Raw genomic sequence first — 19018 nt, 5'->3', positions numbered from 1 at the left:
AAATTCAGCACACTGGATGGGACTAAAAAGTTCATTCCATTTTGGTTTTTATTCTGTAAGAATTACTGCTCTAGATCAGACAAAAGATCTTTCTAACCCTCCACTTCTTATCCCTAGAAAATGCTTCATCCATCTTCTTAACACCCACATCCCTGAAATTCATATTTTTTTTTTTAAAGAGATAAGTCAGTGGATAAGGGGGATTGATGCCTTATCTGACAAACTGACCAAAGCCTGAACAAATGCAGTCTAATTGCCCTTTGCTAACTCTGCAAGCCTGACTGTAGCCGCCCTCCCCCCTTCCCACACATCCACCTCCATTTGAGCACGAAATGGCAGCATCTCATGAAGGTCTTTCCTCTGGGGTCAGGTGGAGATATCAAGAGAATCTCATCCTTTGCCATATTTATTTTTCCTTCCATGAATCAGTAAAAGTACAATAGAGGAAACACCAGTTAACTTATCTTAAGAAGATTCAACTTTTATGTTGTAAAACTTGGATTAAAAAAAATACTAAAAAAATTAAAGGCACTGTATTTCATGGATTTGGGTAAGGAAAGAGACAGATCTGATTAATGTGGGAGGTGAACTTACTTTGGTAAAGAAAATGGGATTCGTCTGCCTTCAGATTCAATTACTAGTTCTTCTGTTATGTACATCATTTTGCGAGTTAAAATTATTATAAGACTGAAAAGTGTGAAAGATTTGGATAGATTTACTTTGTTAATATTTTGGTGAGGTTTTTTAAGTTGATTGTGAGAAAGGTATCTAAATACTGTTTCTGTAGACAAACCTAAATGCTATGTCTTGAATAAACCAGAAACAGGTTATCACAGAGATTGTCAAGGATGAAGTAAGGTACCTTGTAATTGAAGTATTCATGCCATCTTCTTAAGCCATTATTCCAAAAAGTATCCTCATGCAAATAGAATAAATCACATTGCAAGCCTTTCAGAAATGCCATTTTCAGACTCTACCTTCTGATGATTACTGTTCTCTTTTTTCTGTAAAGTTCTATAGAGAATATATTTTAATTAGCTTCCACTTGATACCACTTCATACACACTGCCCAGATTTGACCCAGTGTCTGATCGTATAGAATGCATTACAAAAGAACTGGTCATTTGAGTGCTTTAATATAGCTTTGCATTAATGTGAGACATCATTTAGACAAGGCATTAAAAGTGTTATTTTAATGACTGAAGTGTGTAGGGTGGGAAGAAGCTTAATCTTTATAGGAAGAACAATTTCAATTAGCTCTAAAATATTAATTTGTTGGTATAACTATATACTCTAATGTATTTGGCTACAAAAAAATCTAATGAATAATACATTGCTAGATCCCAGTCTAATTCCTGTGTTGTAACTAATACTGTCAGTTGAAACAAGGAAAATAGCCTTTTAATGTTCATGATTTTGTTGGGGGGGATTTAATCTGATTGCTGGTAACAACTAATTTTTTTTCAACATAATTTGAAAAGGTAGCATAAATAAGGAAAATAGCATGTGGCTATTGGGTTATTGAATAGTTTGTAAATAGAAAGTCAGCATTTGTTTTCAGAAAGTGCATGTCTCTTGTTTACCCAGTGAATTTAAAATACATTACAACTGATAGAAATATGGTATCCACCTGTGGAAAGCATGAAGACATTGTCATAATCCATAATGCTGTGTTTGAGAAGCAGATATATTGTCCTTGTGATTCCTGCTAGCCCATAATTTAATCTCAGCCTTATATGCCTTCTTATGGGTAGTAGTATGCTCTCAACTACTTTTATAGGAGGACTTCTCATAATTGGGAATAACATAGTTGAAATCATTAAGTACTGAGACTACCTTGCTTGCCGTAGGTATATCCTAGGCCTTGGAAACCAGATAGAGTTTTGGAATTTCATAATTTTTCTTAAAAATATCTTCTAATTATTCTGCAAGGATGCAGAGTTGCATTGCAGCTTGTTAACTGCACAATAACCCGGACAGAGCTTTCTCCAAGACAGTCAATCCATAATATCACCTATGCCAATGTTGGTGACTTTACTGATGAAAAAAAGCTTTATTTTATGAAGTTCGAAGTAATCTTATTTCCCTTCGGTGTCAGAATTGGCCACAGACTGTTTTGTGAAAGAATACTGTGAGCCTGCTACTGCAGGGTTTTTTTTGTAATTCATCCCCTGAAAGAAGCCAAATGCTCAGCTTGTATAACTGGTGTAGCTGTTATTCAGTGGTGTAGATGTATTAAAGCCTACGAGGTGATGACCGTCTTGGATTATCTTACATTCTCATATCACTCTAACAGAATACCTATGCAAAATGTAGTTGCACACCTTCTTAGTGTTTTAAAGCATCAATACTGCTTATTTAAGTGCTCATGCTCAGAAAAGAATTCCATGCTCTGGCTCACAAAAGAACGGAGGTACCTGGTGCCCAGACCTGGTTATGGGTATTTCATTTACAGAAGGAGATGTGATTTCAGACATACTCCAGTGCCAAGAATTTCCTGTTGTCTACCCTCCAGGTCAGCGTGCCAGATAGTCCTCAGATGCATTAATTTTTTTCTCGCTGATTGAGCAATGAGTTGTTACATACCTTTCTTAGATCCCCAAGTCACTCGCTACAGTCAACCATCTAAACCGGAGACAGCTAAGGCTCTCCAGGCACCACGTTTGAATCTCTGAGGTGCTTGTTTAGCACCTTCTGGTGTAGTCTGTTTTGTACCATCATCACTCAGCAAAATGAAAAATGTATGTTTACTAACGAACTCTGAATTGATGTAATCATTTCGTTCAATAAATAATCTTAATTTGGGTAGTTTAATTTCTTAGTTTGCATACTCTGGGTTAAAAATTCTTCACTTCTCATTTTGTCAGCCTATTGTTTTTTCTGTCCCTCTGCAATAAATGACAGAAAGTTAAATTAAAAAACAACCTAAGAATCTTTTAAAAGAAGAGAAACCTCTTTGCAGTTTCAGAAACTAGGTAAAAGAATGCTTTTGTAATAGATTTCATGCAGCAGTTGGCATTGGCAGTACTGCAAAAAGAGATGTATTCTGTCGTGCTCTGTTTGATCAAGTGCTAAACCCGTGTGATCAATAGAGAGACAGATGTCGGGTGCAGATGGCGATGCCGTGATACCTGGGGCAGAGTGGGCCTGCCAGAATGACAGAATGGGAACAAGGAAGAGCAGCAATGCAACAGAATGTGACAAATGAAATTAGGGTTTATACTAGTCGATAATTTACAGCTAATAGAAAGTGACAGAATTTTTCAGCATACAGCACATTTACTCTCGTAATACTATAGTCAATGCATTTTTCATGCAAAACAATAGGAGCTGCTATGAAGACTAGACTCTAGTTATATGTGTTTTGTTACATTGCAAGTTGTACAACTGATTTTTAAACAAAGCTAGTAACATCAAATTTCAAGTAAGTGCTAAGTATATGAAACAAGATTGTATTTTCAACTTTGAAATTAGTCCATCTGATATTCAGATTGTGTAGCAGGCCTTTAACAAGAAAAGGAAGACATTATTACCTGTTTATATGAATATAAAGTAGAGATCCACCACAGCCATGTAAATAAGCCTTGAATGGCCATTGTTATTTGGAGACTGAGTTTGTCATCTATTTCATTCTTTTCATCAATTAAAATCATGGAGAAAGCACAATGAGATTTTTTCTCTCCCCCTCTCTGAATTCCAATCTAAAATCCATAGTTAATGCACTTGGCAGCTTATTGTGTAGTATTTTATGATGATATAATTCAGAATAGAATGATTGGTAGCTTCAGGTTACACCCTTTATGTTAAATGTTAAAATCACTTTTATTTCCTTTTCTGGCTTTGCTGAGTCTCGTGAACTATGCATATACGTATATATGAATGCAAAATATATGCGCACACACAGAGGTGTGTGTAATGCACACACTTATATAAATATAAATACATACATATGCAATTTTAATACATTCAAAATTAATCACACACTCTGCCATTATACTTTCCAAGTTTACCCTGATGTCAACTCTAATAAAAACAGGGCTTCCATCCTATAAAAACGGAACGTTGTGGAAGTTGTATTTATGACTGAAAATGTAATGTAGTGGTCAAATCTTTCATTGTGCAATTTAAGGTTTTCTATTTATGGGACAAAAGGAATGGACATTTTTATAATAAAAGAGCAGTTAGGCCCTATTCTGCAGACTCGATTTTCATCAGTTCTGGGAGTGAAGGGTCTTCCTTTAACAGCCTGTGATTGGCATTCAGCAAGCCAAACTCTGAATCAGAACGGAAAAAAATCCCTCTTGCTCTTCTTTTTCTGCTACCTACTACTGCTCAGTTTGATGTATTTTTCATACATAAAGGTAAATACCTCCTAATGCTGATGCCATTTGATTTTTAGGGTATAATCTGAACTTGGTTTGGACACAGTAAACACAGAAAATCACCATTATGAACACCAATGCCTTTCCTTCAGGCCTCTGACAATCTACCCAGCTATCTATCACACTCATTTCTATGGTGTGTTAGTTCCAGTGGACAGTCATTTTGACTTGATGTCATGATATTCATGCCTAGGTGAGAGAAGACCTTTTGATGTAATTTTTCTTCCTGAAGCTGTGCAACTGTCAGGCTTTGCTATGGTTACATAGAGCATAGCTAAAGTTTCCATCAATAGGTCCTTGGATAATGGTAGATTAATTTGGCAAAAACAGCTTTGTAGGCTGTTGATATGTATGTCTGTTAGTAAAACAATGCATTTTCACATTTCTTGATGTGCCTTTTGGCAACATGTATTTGTTGCTTTTCCCATGCCTACAGATGGAATATATCTTTTTTTCTCCCTAGGAATTTGATTCTTTGCAAAAACAGGTTCATGCACCAATAAATATTGCCTTTCCTTGCAAATTTGGGGCCTCAGATTCAGAAAAGGAGCTCATAATTTTCTTCATCCTGTTTCCTACACCAGATATGGTATGGACAGTTGGAATTTTACAGGTATGACAAGGAAAAGTAAATAGCTACATTCAGTCTTTGTAATACTTGCTACAGATGACAGATACTGAAAATGTATCATACAATTTTTATACTTTGATTGATTGTTTCTATGAAACAAGTTTTAGGGAGTATGCCAGAAACTTGCTGTTATTACCAACCCAGAGTACTGGTGAAAACCATGCCAAAAGACTTACCTCCTTACAAATTCATGGACAACAGAAGGTCTAATATATGCACCTGTGCTTGCTTTGGGTTTATCTAATGCACTGAGCCTGTAATTAGTAAACTTTACTGCATTTATCACTTATTCTGTCTAACAGAGAGAGGTCCTGAATTACCATCACATTCGGCAAATCAGATGGTCAAGCCTGTAGTGGAGACAGAAGTGTTAAGATACAGAGAGGCCCAGAAAAACAAAATAAGCAATTAACCTTGAAACGCAAATATCTTAGCAAGGATGGTGTAATGCTTAAAAGAGAACATAATTTTATTGGTAATATATTCTTCCCTTCTCCAAAGTTGTAGCCAAGCAAAACAGAAGAGACAGCAGGTCTTCTCCTCTGAGCACTGGCACGGTGGTGTCATCTTGGAAAGCCAAGCTGGGAGAAGAACAATCATCTGTGATTTTGAGAGTCTGGCACGTTTCAGGTGCCATTAATCCACACGCATGTGCCCCAGCTGCTACTGGCTGGAAGGGGCTCACCTGTTGCAAAGAAATCATCTATCCAGTAACTTAGGGAGCTGAAAAAGAATGACCAGATGTGTCAGCAGGAGCTGGCACCAGGTGAAGAAACAAATCAGGACCAGAGGTTTCTTACGACTCTGTTGGCTACAGGTTCAGGCCTATAGAAGGGCTGACACTTTATGCAGTCAGAAGTGTTCTCAGAGATTTATTCTGACACAGAAATTCTGCTTGTAGACTAGCAGGTTATTCAAATGGAAATTGGGTGAAGAATCTCTTGTAGAAAACTTTGGTGAGCAAAATAGTATTAAACTTTCATTCTCCAATCTTTTATGGTTACCTAGAAAATTGCTGAGCATTTTCAAGTAGCTTCCCAAGTACAGAAAATGTGCATTGGGTATACGGTTAACTGAAAAGTTCTTAGTATGTCTGAAACTGTATATATCATAGCCATCTAATATTATAAATTATGTGCATGCTCATATTGGGGAGCCTTTCCCCATTAGTATGATCATATGGCTTAATGCATAGCTACATTATCACAGGTGTGACATGCTATGTCCCTTTATATACTGTGAAAGTCAGAAGTACCAAACAGCTCTATTTCAGCGACAGTATACAGCTTTATCCGAGCCCCAAAGGCAACCATTCAATTATATGAGACTAGATTTCTAATTTAAACACATCTAAAGATCTTTTGCTACTGATCACAAAAGCCTATACGTTTTTTAGAACAAGACAGAGACTGTCAGTGTGCCATATATGAAAGCTCAGTGCAGGCAGGTCTACTGCATGCACGCAGCTCTGATCTCCACTGCTGAAGAAGGGCAACTGGAGTGATCAAGGAAGCAGCTATCTTCTGCCAATAGACAAAAAATCTGAGACTCCTCCATTTGGTGAAGAGAAAGCTGAGGGGAAAATATGATACAGGCTTACAAAATCTTGAAGCTGGTGGATAAAGTGAATGAAGAACTGTTATTCCTCAAATCCTGCAATGCTAGAGGAAACTGGGAGAAGACCAATTTAAAACAGATTATCACAGCAGGGAGTTAACTCTGTGAACTTGATGCCACAGGAGCCTGTGAATACAGACACTATCAGCAGGTTCAGAAAGAGATTGGACAAATTCATGGACAACAGAGCTGTAAATGGTACTAAGGGGATGTACCCACTAACATTCCTAATCCATATGGATGCTGGGAATGAACTGCAGAAGGTGGCCAAGTTCTCATATTCTTACTGTATAACATTGCCTGTTGCCACTCTAGAGACAGTCTGAACTAGGTAGACCACTTCTGTTCCAGCAGGTATTTTTTTTTGTTTCTAAAGATAATGCAGTAGCACAAAGGCTATAGGAGAGGTCATTCTCCTATTGACAATATCCGACAGTAGGAGAGCTTGAGTCGTGGTTTACCCAAACTATCAGTAAAGGCGACCCTTTAAAGACATTTCTAAGTAAGGATAATAAATAGGATTGTGTTTTATTCTGAAAAGTATTTATTCTTAAAAATATCAGTATCACTTCAGATTTTAAAAGGTGTAAAGACAGTTTTCATCTTACTGTCATTTGACCTGCAAATTAGGCTATTTAATGTGATGAGGTTTTGATGGTAAATGTGAAAGATGTACGTTTCCTTCAGCAAAGCGCAGAACACCAAGCACTAATGCTGTAGCATGAAGACAGGCACCCAGGCCAGGTGGACAGAGATAGAAAAGCTAACCAAAGGTTCAAATTATCATAGATATCAATATAATATTCCTAACAGTTAGGTTGCTACGCAGAGGATCTTTCTCCAGAAGACTGATCACTGCCATATTCTAGAGCCTCTCCTTCATCACTCGCATTTTGATGGCACCTATATCATGTTAAAACTGGCATATCTCCTTTTTAGCAGGCAGAATTCCACCCTAACAGATGGCCATGATGATAGACATGCCAAAGAACCAGTATGTGTATCAAGTTTGATTATTAGGGGTGATATTCCTATCCAAGAACATTTGAGTGGCATTCCGTACCGATCGTCTGAACCTATTGGTATGAGTTGGAACAAATGCTGTTTCGCTAAAGTCAAAGGATGTGTTAACTACAAAAGAGGGAGATGAGGACTATGTAATTTAGGTCTTGGTAAAATGGAAATAAAGACCACTGCCTCTGGATCACTCACTCCACTCTAGCAAGAATCAGTCACAAAGCAAAATCATTAACTTCTACTGGCTATCTAATGGCACACGTTAGTCTTTATGGTGTATTTCCTAGTAAATAGTTGTTCTTTTTCAAATGACATTGTAGCTGGCAAGCATAGATCCTACTGCAACACAGACAGTGCAAAAATCTGCTGAAAGGAGAGCTGAATCTGTAGAAAGTTGGAGCAATTTGCAAAGGCTTATGAAAGCTGAACTGCCCATCTCCTAGCAGTGACTCCTGTTGTCACAAGGTATGTTGTGCTGTACCTGGTTTTTACCACAGTGCAAAACTGTCAGTCACATTTTTCATAAGAAAGAACTAATTTTGAAATAGAAGACACTTTAATGACAGCAGAAATATTTTAGCTGGTTTAAACTGAAATTAGCATGTTGTGAAAAAATTGTATTATCAAGGTCCCCACTCTTATTTGTGCCAGAGGCAAATATGAATCACAGGTGTCAAAAAAGTCATCTAATATTCACATGTTTTCCCTCTGAAAGAAATCACTGTGATGCATAAAGAAAATCCTAGAATGTGAAATCTGGTTAAACTAGAATTTCTGTTAAATATTTACTTACATTTAGTGGCACTATATTTCTTTTTAGTCAGTGATGAATATGATTTTAAATTTCTTTCTTTGACATACATTTTTACGAAAAGTACTGCTGAGGCATCAGTATTGATTTCTTTCATACTTCTTTACATTATTTGTACTTGCGTTTTGTATTTTATATGCAGAAAGAAGGGTATCAAAGGCTCCAACAAGGTGGATTTCACAGAGTTTGTAAAGTGGGAGTTTGTAATTTATTTTCCATTAGAAATCAAAACATGTAATCTGGCTTACAGATGTCCATCCATTATTTCCATCAGTTTATCAGGGATTACACTGGTACAGCAAAACCAGACATTTATTTGACTGGTCTAGTGGAGACAGAAATGCAGTTTTTTGGATGATGTAATAGTAATAATGATTTAACCTTTTTTATTAAAGTCATCAATGCACTTCACAATGCATTATGGATGCATTAAGCTATAAATTACACGGGTAGAATCTATATGGTATGTTGACTGAGGTTAGCAGATTGTTCCCCTAAGTTTTCACTCACTGGCAGGTATATAAAGGCACCAGGTAACCTGAATACTACTGTCCTTTTTAAGCTAGTAGTCCAGACCCATGATCTGTGACTGCTGAACACATTTAAGAAGTTTCATTTGCAAATCATGTAAATCATTTTGAGCAAAAATGGTCCCAAAATCTTTTTTCAAATTACTATAAACACAAGCCTTTCAGAAGTCTTTAGAATTAAGATATGGTCAAGAGGATTTTATTTCTTTTGAGTTTTTCTTTCTCAGAATAATTTCTGTTATTTTTTTTTCTTCATTAGTAATAGGGACACAGTTCAATAAGAGGACTGAAATAACTTAAGAGATTGGGTTATTTTGGCAGTGGCAGATTGAAATTGAACTTCACTACTCTAGTCTGTGCCTTTTGCAGAGGGAAATAAAACCTGCAAGAGTAATGGTTCCCATTGCTACTTTTACCACTATTTTACTGTAAGGAAACTGAGGGCGATGTTAAAACACACCAAAGTGCATTCATTTACTGCCCACAGCTGGCCCAGTCTGATGGCTAGCACTGCCCACTTTCAGGATGCTCTGTGTCCTCTGGGAATGCCTCACTAGAGAAGAGTTTGCATCGCTCATTCTCTTGGCTTGGCCAATACCCGTCTTTTTTAGGAGCTTTTTTTATTTTTTTCAGAGAAGCTTTGCACTTAGATTTTTAGCATATCTCTTTCTCTTAAGTATTTTCTTCATTGATAACCTCTGTAATGCTCAATGGGTAAAAGTCAGTGCACTGATTTTATTATAACATCCAGAGAAAACAATGCTGAAACTAGGCATGAGAGATGCCATTCCGTTTTCCAGTACCAAATCTTAAACAGTGAAGTATAGCTTTAGGAATAGCATTAGGTGTTATGTGGCAGATTTTTGAAAAGGTACTGTTCTGCCACGAGGTTTTCAGAATGATTGTTAACGACAGATGGGTTTTTAAGCTATTTTAAATTTTCAGATACAAGATCGGTTAAAGATTGGTTTAAGCTAGGTCAATCAGATAATTTATCTGATAAGCAATGTTTCTTGTTTAATGGTAATTCTTTAAGACCAATAATCTGTCAGGCATCGTTTTTCATCTACTGGAAGTCTTATAGTTAGAAATACCACTGACAGATAAGTGTTCAGTATCTGTGCATATTTTTTAAGATCAACATATCCACTTTTCATGTCTTTACAAAGTTAATTTTGAGCTCTGTGTCTTCCTTGTGAAATTACAATTTACATTTTGCTTCACCATAAAATTCAGTTCAAACTTTTCCTAGTATTTCATTCTAGAGATCCGACTGCTTTTATTTAACAGATTGTCCTTTGATCTCAAAGAGACAATTGCTGTTTTACTCATTTAATGAAGCTTGTATTATTGTAGGCAAAATGAATATTAGACCAAATGGTAGTAGAAATCCCAGAGGGAAACATGCTTCTCTGTCTGGATCTTGGAAAAGTAGAATAATTCATTTTAGTCAGTCGTTATATTCAATAAACCCATAGTCCCTGTTCTTATTTACTTACTTTTTTTTTTTTTTTTTGGTACTATTATGGGACAGTATTTCTGTTCATGAGATTCAAGGTACCGGTCAGGATTCCTCTGTCATCGGTGACATGTTGGACAGCTCTTAAGTCTTACTGAGAAGAGCTCATGTGGTAAAGGAGGTAGGAGTAAAACAGGACACTTCATTTATATTTTTAAATAAGTAGCTAATACCCATTTCCTACCTGGCCTCTCAAGAGCCATCAGTCTGGATCATGTTTCTGTGCCTTTTGGACCCTTATTTCCTAGAAGCTGGGAGGGATCAGATTTGACAGTGACATTTCAGAGAGGAAATGAGAGGGGGGATGGACAGACATGGAGAACAGAAAGGAAGAGAAGATAGAGGTACTTGAAGATATTAAACATTTGAGAAAGGAGGGGTGGGGAGAATGCAAGTGACATGAATTTTAGCAGCACACCTACAGTCCCCTTTCCCTAATATGACACAGCGGTAAGTGGCCACAAACCATCCGGTTTATTAATAGCTTTGGTAATTTTTTTGTTTTCTTCATTATTTTTCCACCTATGCTACCTACTGTAGACACAGACACAACTTTGGGAACAGTATCGTTGGTTGCACCACACAGCTGAGGTGAAGATTTGGTTTGGACGTATCTTTGGGCATTATCTCATTCTGTAGAAAAATGCATACGCTGCAACTGAGGGCACGTTGTAAGGACATTCTAAGCTCTGTTACTGTTTGCTGCTAGGTGTCATCACAGAAGAAAATGCTGCTTAAAAAGAGGGCATAGTTTGACTAGAGCAATGGCAGTTATCTCAACAGAAATCGATTTGATGACCAGAAAGATACTGGTACTTCGGCAGATGTGCAAACATGAGGAGCTTCACCTACCTGATTTCTGACCCCACTCTACATCCAAATCCTGAAGCAACACATAAGATAGGGAAAAACAAACAAACAAACAAACAAACAAACAACTCCTGAATCAGCATTAAGGAGTGGAAAAAACATAACATTTATTGCTTTTAAAATTATTAAGCAAAACTGAACAATCTCAGGATATGCAACACTTCCGAAAGTTAAATCCTTCGTAAAGAAAATTCATAACACTGGCAATCAAAATGTGGCCATGACTAACAAAAATGTGGGCCACCCAAACTATTTATCTTCTGGATTCAACATGGAATTCTTGCTAATACAGGTAAAATAACTTGCAAACATTTGGCACCTGTGAGCAGAAAAGATAAATATTTTGTCAATCCTTAATACAAGGTATACTTTTATTTTTGGTAGGATAAAAAGGAATTTGATTTCTTTTTCTGCTATGTTTCTTGTAAAGTTATATTACAGAGCAAATAGGAGAAATGAACAAAGATTTAAAGTGATGAGCTGTCCCATGCCTGTTTACAAATCAGGATTTCATTTTACATAGAGTTCTCTATAGTGACTTTTTAAAATTTAAATTAGAAACATGGCCAGCAATGCATGCAAAATGTTCATTCATTGTAGTAAACTACAAAAATATTGCTTTTATGCAATGAGAATGCCATTGTAGAATTTTAAAAGGCATAGAAATAAAAGACTCTGGATTGGAGTGATTTAAACAAACTCACTAGGATATAGTAGATGATTAAAATACAATCTATAATTACATTACACTGGTATCAGGTAAGGATAAAAGCCTATAAATACACTGGGGTCAGGGTGAGCATAAAAAATGAAACAGTTATTTGAATAATCTGAGATCAAGTTGCAGTAATTAAAAATGAATGTATTATTCAAATGAAGGAATTAGGTTACAACACTCCTCATATGAAAATATTATTGTGACAGACTGAAATAAGTTGGAAGCGATTTTGATAAAAAATTGGGGCAAGAAATATAATGATTTACATTGGGGAAAAAGTAGGCAATCTATGTGGATGAGAGTATTTGCAACTCCTCCTTCAAATCCCTCATCAAAACTCATACCTTTCAGCTGGCCTTTGAGAATTATCTGCTACCCCTAGCCTCTTCTTGGACTTTGCTCTCTCAGATATATAGATCAATCCATTAAAAATTAGAAGTGGTGTAGCTAAGGACTCTATAGGCATTCACAAAGGAATTAATGGGATCTGCACCCACTAGCAGGCATATTGTTTAATCTACCCCACACATTGCTGTTTATCCATTTTTATTGCCATTACCCAGGTCATTTCTGTCATTTGTCTGTTGTTCTTTCTTTGTCATCCCCTGTCAGTTTGAAGGCCAAAGTCACATAAGACTGACACAAAATGGTGTTACTCATGTAAATAGTTGATGGCTACTTGCAGATTAAGTACTTGTTATTATAAATAAAGGTTTTTGAAATCTGACCTTTCCACGGCAAACTCCTTGGGGCAGGAACCTGTCTGGAGGCGTCCTGAATACGTAAACCAAGGATATTCAATTATTAATAATAATTAATAATGAAAGAATCTGAAAGCAACTTGGTATTTTTTTCAGGTAATAGCTTTCATATCCCTTATATTAATTAACTTTTACAAACGTGCTTTGAGAGCTCTTTTGCCATTGCCCATAGCAGAAGGGTAGAGAGCTGCTCTACAGGTTGCAAGTATGCCCACCAGCACACCCATTTGAAATTCTCCCAGATAGGCGAGTGAGAGCATGACAGAAATCAGAGGAAGATCAGGAGTAGCTTTCTTCATTTTTGCCCAGTGACTGCTGCCTGAAATTCTCCTCAAACCTCTCTAGCACCTGCAAAAGTCTACTGAGAAGATCATTTAACTCCCTTAAAATATGCCCAGCTATGCCCTCTTAAATCCCCACTTGATCCTTTTATCATTGCATAGTATATTTAAGTCTCTCATTCTTACCTGTAAAACCCTTCATACTTCTCTTTTCTAGTTTCTTTTGTCTTCCCCTCAAACTGCTGTCTTTGCTTTGCCCCAAAAAGTGGTTTTTTTGTCCATTTAATATCTTTTTCTCCTGCAATGACTTACGCATTTCTCAAAAGATTGTTCATGCTCGAACTTCCTTCTGGTATTGCCAGCTCTTTTCTTTAAATTCCTACTCGGATATCGTGTTATCTTGGCACACTTCCATTTACAGAGAACTGGATGTATCTATTAGATATAGATTAGATACCTGAGCTAACATTTAAAAGGCATGCAATTATACCTATGGGACTTGAGGTCAAGAAGCTGAATAGTCTTGAATGACCTGTCAAAACCAGCCAAATAAAGCTTTTTTTAAAAAAAAAGTTACAACTACAACTTTCTATTTCCATTTCTCAAGCTTTATTCACTCTTCAGCTCTCTGCGCAGTTAATTCAGCTAATAATACCACGCATAGGTAAATGAGCAATGAGATAAAATTTTAATTCAGATTCAGAGAGATGCCTTGTGTATAATATCCCTGAACTGATAACTGAAGGATACAAGCACAGGATCTCATACACAGTTCACATGTCCCTGGTAGTGCTGTTAAGTAATGTATCCAGACCAGCTTGCAGCGTACCTGCACAACAAACTCTTCAACATTAAAAATAACTATCTGTTTAGCTGAATATCATCCCAGCAGACTGATCACAGTGAAGACTCGAGAGAATTCTTGTAATGGCCAGCAAGTCAGATATTGTACGTGTATACATATGCCACAGTGTATGTGTTACCTGACTGGCATATAGATTAACAATAATCAGTTAATATTTTATCGGTTTGTATTTAATGAAAACTGAGAATGTGGCGTGGAGTACAGGGCTCAAAGCTGAAAGAAAATGAGAAAAGAGAATTAATCAGGAAGAAGATACTAAATGAGAACCCCCTAGCTAAAAGGACTTAAAATATACAATAAGAAGCTATACTGAAAGGCATTTTACACTGTTACATCAAGCAGTATCTCCCAGGACTGGGGAAATAGGTCTAAACTGTCTCTTCTACACATGGGCAATATTTTCCATTATGAAGATAGACACTAAATCCCGTTTCCACTTCCAGGGAAGAGAGAGCATTGATTTTTCCCATGTTTAATAAAGAAGTACGAAGACACATTTTTTGAGATAGGGTAGTACAGGATCATCTTCTCAGGACCAAGGCGGCACACGCTAAGGTAAAGACTAATGGAGCATTTTAGTGATTCTGAGTTGTAGATGCAGATGGTTGTCCACGTGAGTGCTAACTTTTAGCAGAACAAAAAGATATGAGACAGTGAAGCATCTCTAGCAGGTTGTGGATACCGTGAGGTTCTCTGCTTGTAAACTGGCTAGTGTTCAAGAGACTGCGTTTTGGTCTGAGTTATACGTAGGATAAGCAATGATTAACTGCGTTTTTCCATGGTGCCAGATTGCACTCCATTTCCATACCCCAGAGAGATGCCGAGTTGTTCATGGTACTTTGTCCTGGTTAAAAAGGAAGAGGGGTAGTAGATAATATTTAGTGCCCAACTGGGCTGGTCAGGGAAGTGTAGAGACAGGTCCGTCAGTGTGTGTGGAGGGTGATCATGAGAACAGCCTTAACAGCAGGGCAGATTTCCAAGCAGACTGAAAGGCTTGATAGGCAATTGCTGCCAGTTCTTCCGTTCTGCTTCATAAAAATCTTCTATTCCCAGGAGCATCCCAAACATTTAGCAGAACTTTTTCTTTAATCTCTGTGACCTCTTTACTTAGAGTAGCCTCATACCATTCCTCTTAAGATTTTGTGCAGCTCTAAGAAGGGGCCAGCCAGGACACAGGGGTTCATGCCAGCACTGCAGAATTTCGCCTCGGTGTGTAATCCCTGTTCCTCCAAAAGCCAGATAGTTCTTCTGGGATCACCACATGCTTGACATCGAATTTCTTCATTACCCTCACGAGACAGAGATAAGTGTTCAAAGGCTTCCACAAACTTCTAGCGTCACAATTCCCACGTGTTTCAGTGGGAGTCACGCGCCCTGGAATGCTGTTTTTGCTCAGCAACAGAAATATTATGAAGTGGACGATGCTGGATAATTTCCAGTCTTAGCTGCATCTTTTCCCTATCCAGTTCTGCAGTAGAATGATTTAAGGAGAAATAAGCGCCCGCTTGGTTGTAGGTAAGCAAAGGCGATTTCGATGGGCATCTCCTGACAGGCGGGGTGGAGAAACGTCAGCCTGCATTGCCTTTGCCGTCTGCTTCACGGAGCGCTTTTGGCTGCGGGTTTGGGGGGACAGCCCGGAGGAGGGGGGCTACGCTGGGGTGGCCGCCGCGCTGATGCAGAGGCCGATACCTGCGTGTCGCGCCCCAGGTTTGCTCAAAAATTCACTTTCCTGAGGGCGTCGGCATCCACCGTAGCCTGCCCAGCAGCGGTCGCGGCGACAAGCGTGTTCGTGCGGACGCGCTATTTCCAGCGTGGTTTCATGTCTCTGAGGTTTTGGCTAACTAGGGCGGACCGAACAGGCCACTGGGGCCTGGGGCTGGCCAGGGGTGAGCATCCGCACAGAGGTACGACACTCAGAAAGAGGAGGTAAATACTCCCTCCGTATCTCCTTAAATGAGCTGACAAAATTTTAAAACATATAGTTTGTTTGTTTTGCACCTCGATCCGGCAGTTTATTCAAATCTCCATCGTTACCGTCAGTGGGCGCATGGCTCGGCGTTTCCCGTGAGAGGGGACACCTCCCCTGCGTGACCGGGGCAGTGCCGTGCTCCGTCACCATCGCACCCCCTCGTTCTCCGTCGGGGGAGCGGAAGCATCTCGCTCTGTCGTGACAAGGAAAAGCACGGGCCGACTGTCAGGAAAGCAGCAGGCACGAGGGGGTCGCGTGGAAAGGGTTTAATCAGACTTCCTGACACCTCCCGGCGTTATCAGCCCCGGCGGCGCCATGTGCAGTGTTGTGTAAAATTAAATAAATAACGGCGCCGGCCCCCCCGTTCCTATCCCCCCCCCTTCCCCCCCCCCGGCCCGCCCGGCGGCGGGGCGGCAGCGCCATCTGCTGGCGGCGGGGCGGCGCGGCGGGCTCTGCTGACGCGCGCCCGCCAGGGGCGCTGCGGAGCGGGGCGGGGCGGAGCGGGGCGGGGCGGTGGTGGCGGCGCAGCGGCGCGCGCGGAAGGCTCTAGAAGGCCGCGGTGGCCTGAGGGGAGCGGTGGGTCCCGGGGGTGCTGGAGTGAGACAGGAGCCTGCCATGGCTGCTGTTTCCAGCTTGACTCCCCGGATACGAAAGGAAACACCAAAAATGGCACAAAATGGACTCACTAATTAGTTAATCCTGTGTGGTCGTTGGGTGCTGCTTGGTGATTGGGGCTGTTCACGTAAATTCACGTGTCACATGTGCAAAGGGGTGTAACGGGTAGCGTAATGTGTGCATTTGAAAGTGTTTCTGTGGTATTAAATCTGCCCTATTCGCATAAAACTCCACTACTGTATCAGTCATGTGTTCAGATTTATTTGCATAAATAACAAATTGTGATATTTAAGGGACTTGAGAAATACAAAATAAGGTTCTGGATATTACATTATTATTACTTCATAATACATTATTATTTCAATGGCAAATTCTTCGTGCGTTGCCTTGCAACTACAAGAAATTACAAATTCCAGCTTAGTGTCTTCCAGTCTTCTCTGATTTTTACTTTTTCATGACCCTAATAAAAAGTAATTGTTACACAAGTCTTTAAAACTGTGACGTAACTCGGCATTACCATGCTAAAAGTCTCACCCTCCCAAATTATTTGAAGTTTAAATAATTTATACCATGAGTTTTAACTACAGAGGTTTGAAAGGTGCTTTTCATCACCATGTCCTAGCGTTTCACAAGAATTTTTCTTTACAATACTAAAAAAAAAAAAAAAACGTGTGTTTTCTGTATCCATCCACACTGTTGTTCACTTTTCCCTCTATTTTGCCCCTGTTTGTATTCTGTCCCAGTACTGTGGATACCAACTGGGGTACAGAAACCCAGTTCAGCCAGCATATTCATGAATCTATGTAATTATATACATGTAAAATTCCCTTAGTCTACAAGGATAATTGTCTTGAGTGGAATGTATCTTAAACAATTAAGTCCATAGCTCTCAAAGTGTCTTAAGGATTGATTTCTTTTTTTAATTCTTGGGAATGGGGTGGTGTTCTGCAGGCAATGCTGGTACTAACAAAGGGTCAGACAAAGGCGCTATGAGGTAGAGAAAGATTATCACCGAAGGAAATGAGACTGTTTCTGTGAGCATGGGTGACAGGATCATCCTTTAATTTCTTGCATTTCAATACAATTAACAGGTCAATGATCAATTAACAGGAGGAATCTTCCTCTTTTTCTTTTAGATCCCCATTTTCTTCCCAGTGACAACCTAAAATGATTTCCATACACATGAAAAGCCTTACTTCGGCTAAATAGATCATTTTAGTCTGAATCTGGAAAGTCAATGAGAAATCAAGTTGTGTTTCAAGCATCTGTGCATTTTGTACAGAAATTTCTGAAGAGGTAAACTAATTGTAGGTCTCTGGGCACAGCCTTGTGTTTAGAACAGTGGGTGGCTGAGAGTGCAGATTGCAGAAGTATTTGGTCGAGTGTGTTGCACTAAATCGTAATGCAATTCTCCGTTACATTCACTTTTCAATGCAAACACATCTCGAGGGGCTGCTGTCCTCCACATGGTATCAGTTCTGCTGTTTTCTCCCCGTCATACCAGATTATTTTAGGCATTTAACAAACTGATTCTTCCTTTGAGGTGTACCAACACCTGAATTGGTTGATTTTGAACTTTGTCTAAAGTCTACAACCTTTCTCAGGACTAAAGCTGTCGATAGCTAGAAAATAAAAGCATGTGCATTCACTTAATTTTCAGAAAGTCTCTCAAGGAGACGGGCAAAATGCTCTTAAGGGTGACCCCACAGAGGTCCACGGAGTCTGCAGAGTCCCTCAGACCCCAGCAGACACCCCCTTGGGGAGCCAGCATGCTTTAACTGGCTCCCCATTGAAGCGGCTGTAAGAAGTGAATGCATAAGAAAGGAAGGTAATGAAAACTGACAAGTTGAAAAGAAATGGAGAGTTTAATCTGCAAAGTTGTGCTTGAGGGGGCTTCCGTCATAATATTCCTATGGAGTAGCAAAAAGAGAAAAAAATGCAGCGTATGATGAACTTACACAATTTTTTCTTGCACCGGGTGGTATTTACTAATTTCTGTTCTGCCACTTCACAGCACTTCCTTGCCTCTCAAAAAGAGAGAATGAAGTATACAAAAACTGGCAATCATAATGAACATGTGAAATGCTCACAGATTATTTATAAGCATGCAAGTTATGTAGTTGTTGGAGATTCTTTCCCTTCTGCTCCTGCTTGGTGATGAAGAATGGTGTTTTAATAGGCAGATGGTAAAGACAATTACAGTTTGGGGCTCAGCTGGGAGTTACATCAGTTTATTGCAAATTATTAGTTGATAAATGCTTTTGTTTACAAGCAAAGTCTTAAGCAGCTTTGTAATCAGTTTATCAGCTGCAGCCTGAATTTTGACAGCTCGCCTTTGGGTATACAGTCACTTCTTGCCTGGCCATTTAGAAATCATGCTGACCAGGCAGGCAGAATGGCAGCTCCTATGCACCTGTATGATGCTCAGTAAA

General features: G+C 39.0%; 1 protein-coding gene across 2 annotated transcripts in view; it reads left to right on the top strand.

The window, feature by feature from the left end:
* The window catches only part of ZFPM2 (zinc finger protein, FOG family member 2), a gene marked incomplete at both ends in the record, with an annotated part of 319351 nt that overhangs the window by 280122 nt on the left and 20211 nt on the right, over positions 1–19018 (top strand). The gene's annotated exons all lie outside the window — the stretch shown is intronic.

Source organism: Phaethon aethereus, assembly GCF_964289735.1.
Source record: "Phaethon aethereus genome assembly, chromosome: 2".
In the NCBI taxonomy this organism is placed as follows: Eukaryota; Metazoa; Chordata; class Aves; order Phaethontiformes; family Phaethontidae; genus Phaethon; species Phaethon aethereus.
This window is presented reverse-complemented; position numbering and strand designations above follow the sequence as displayed.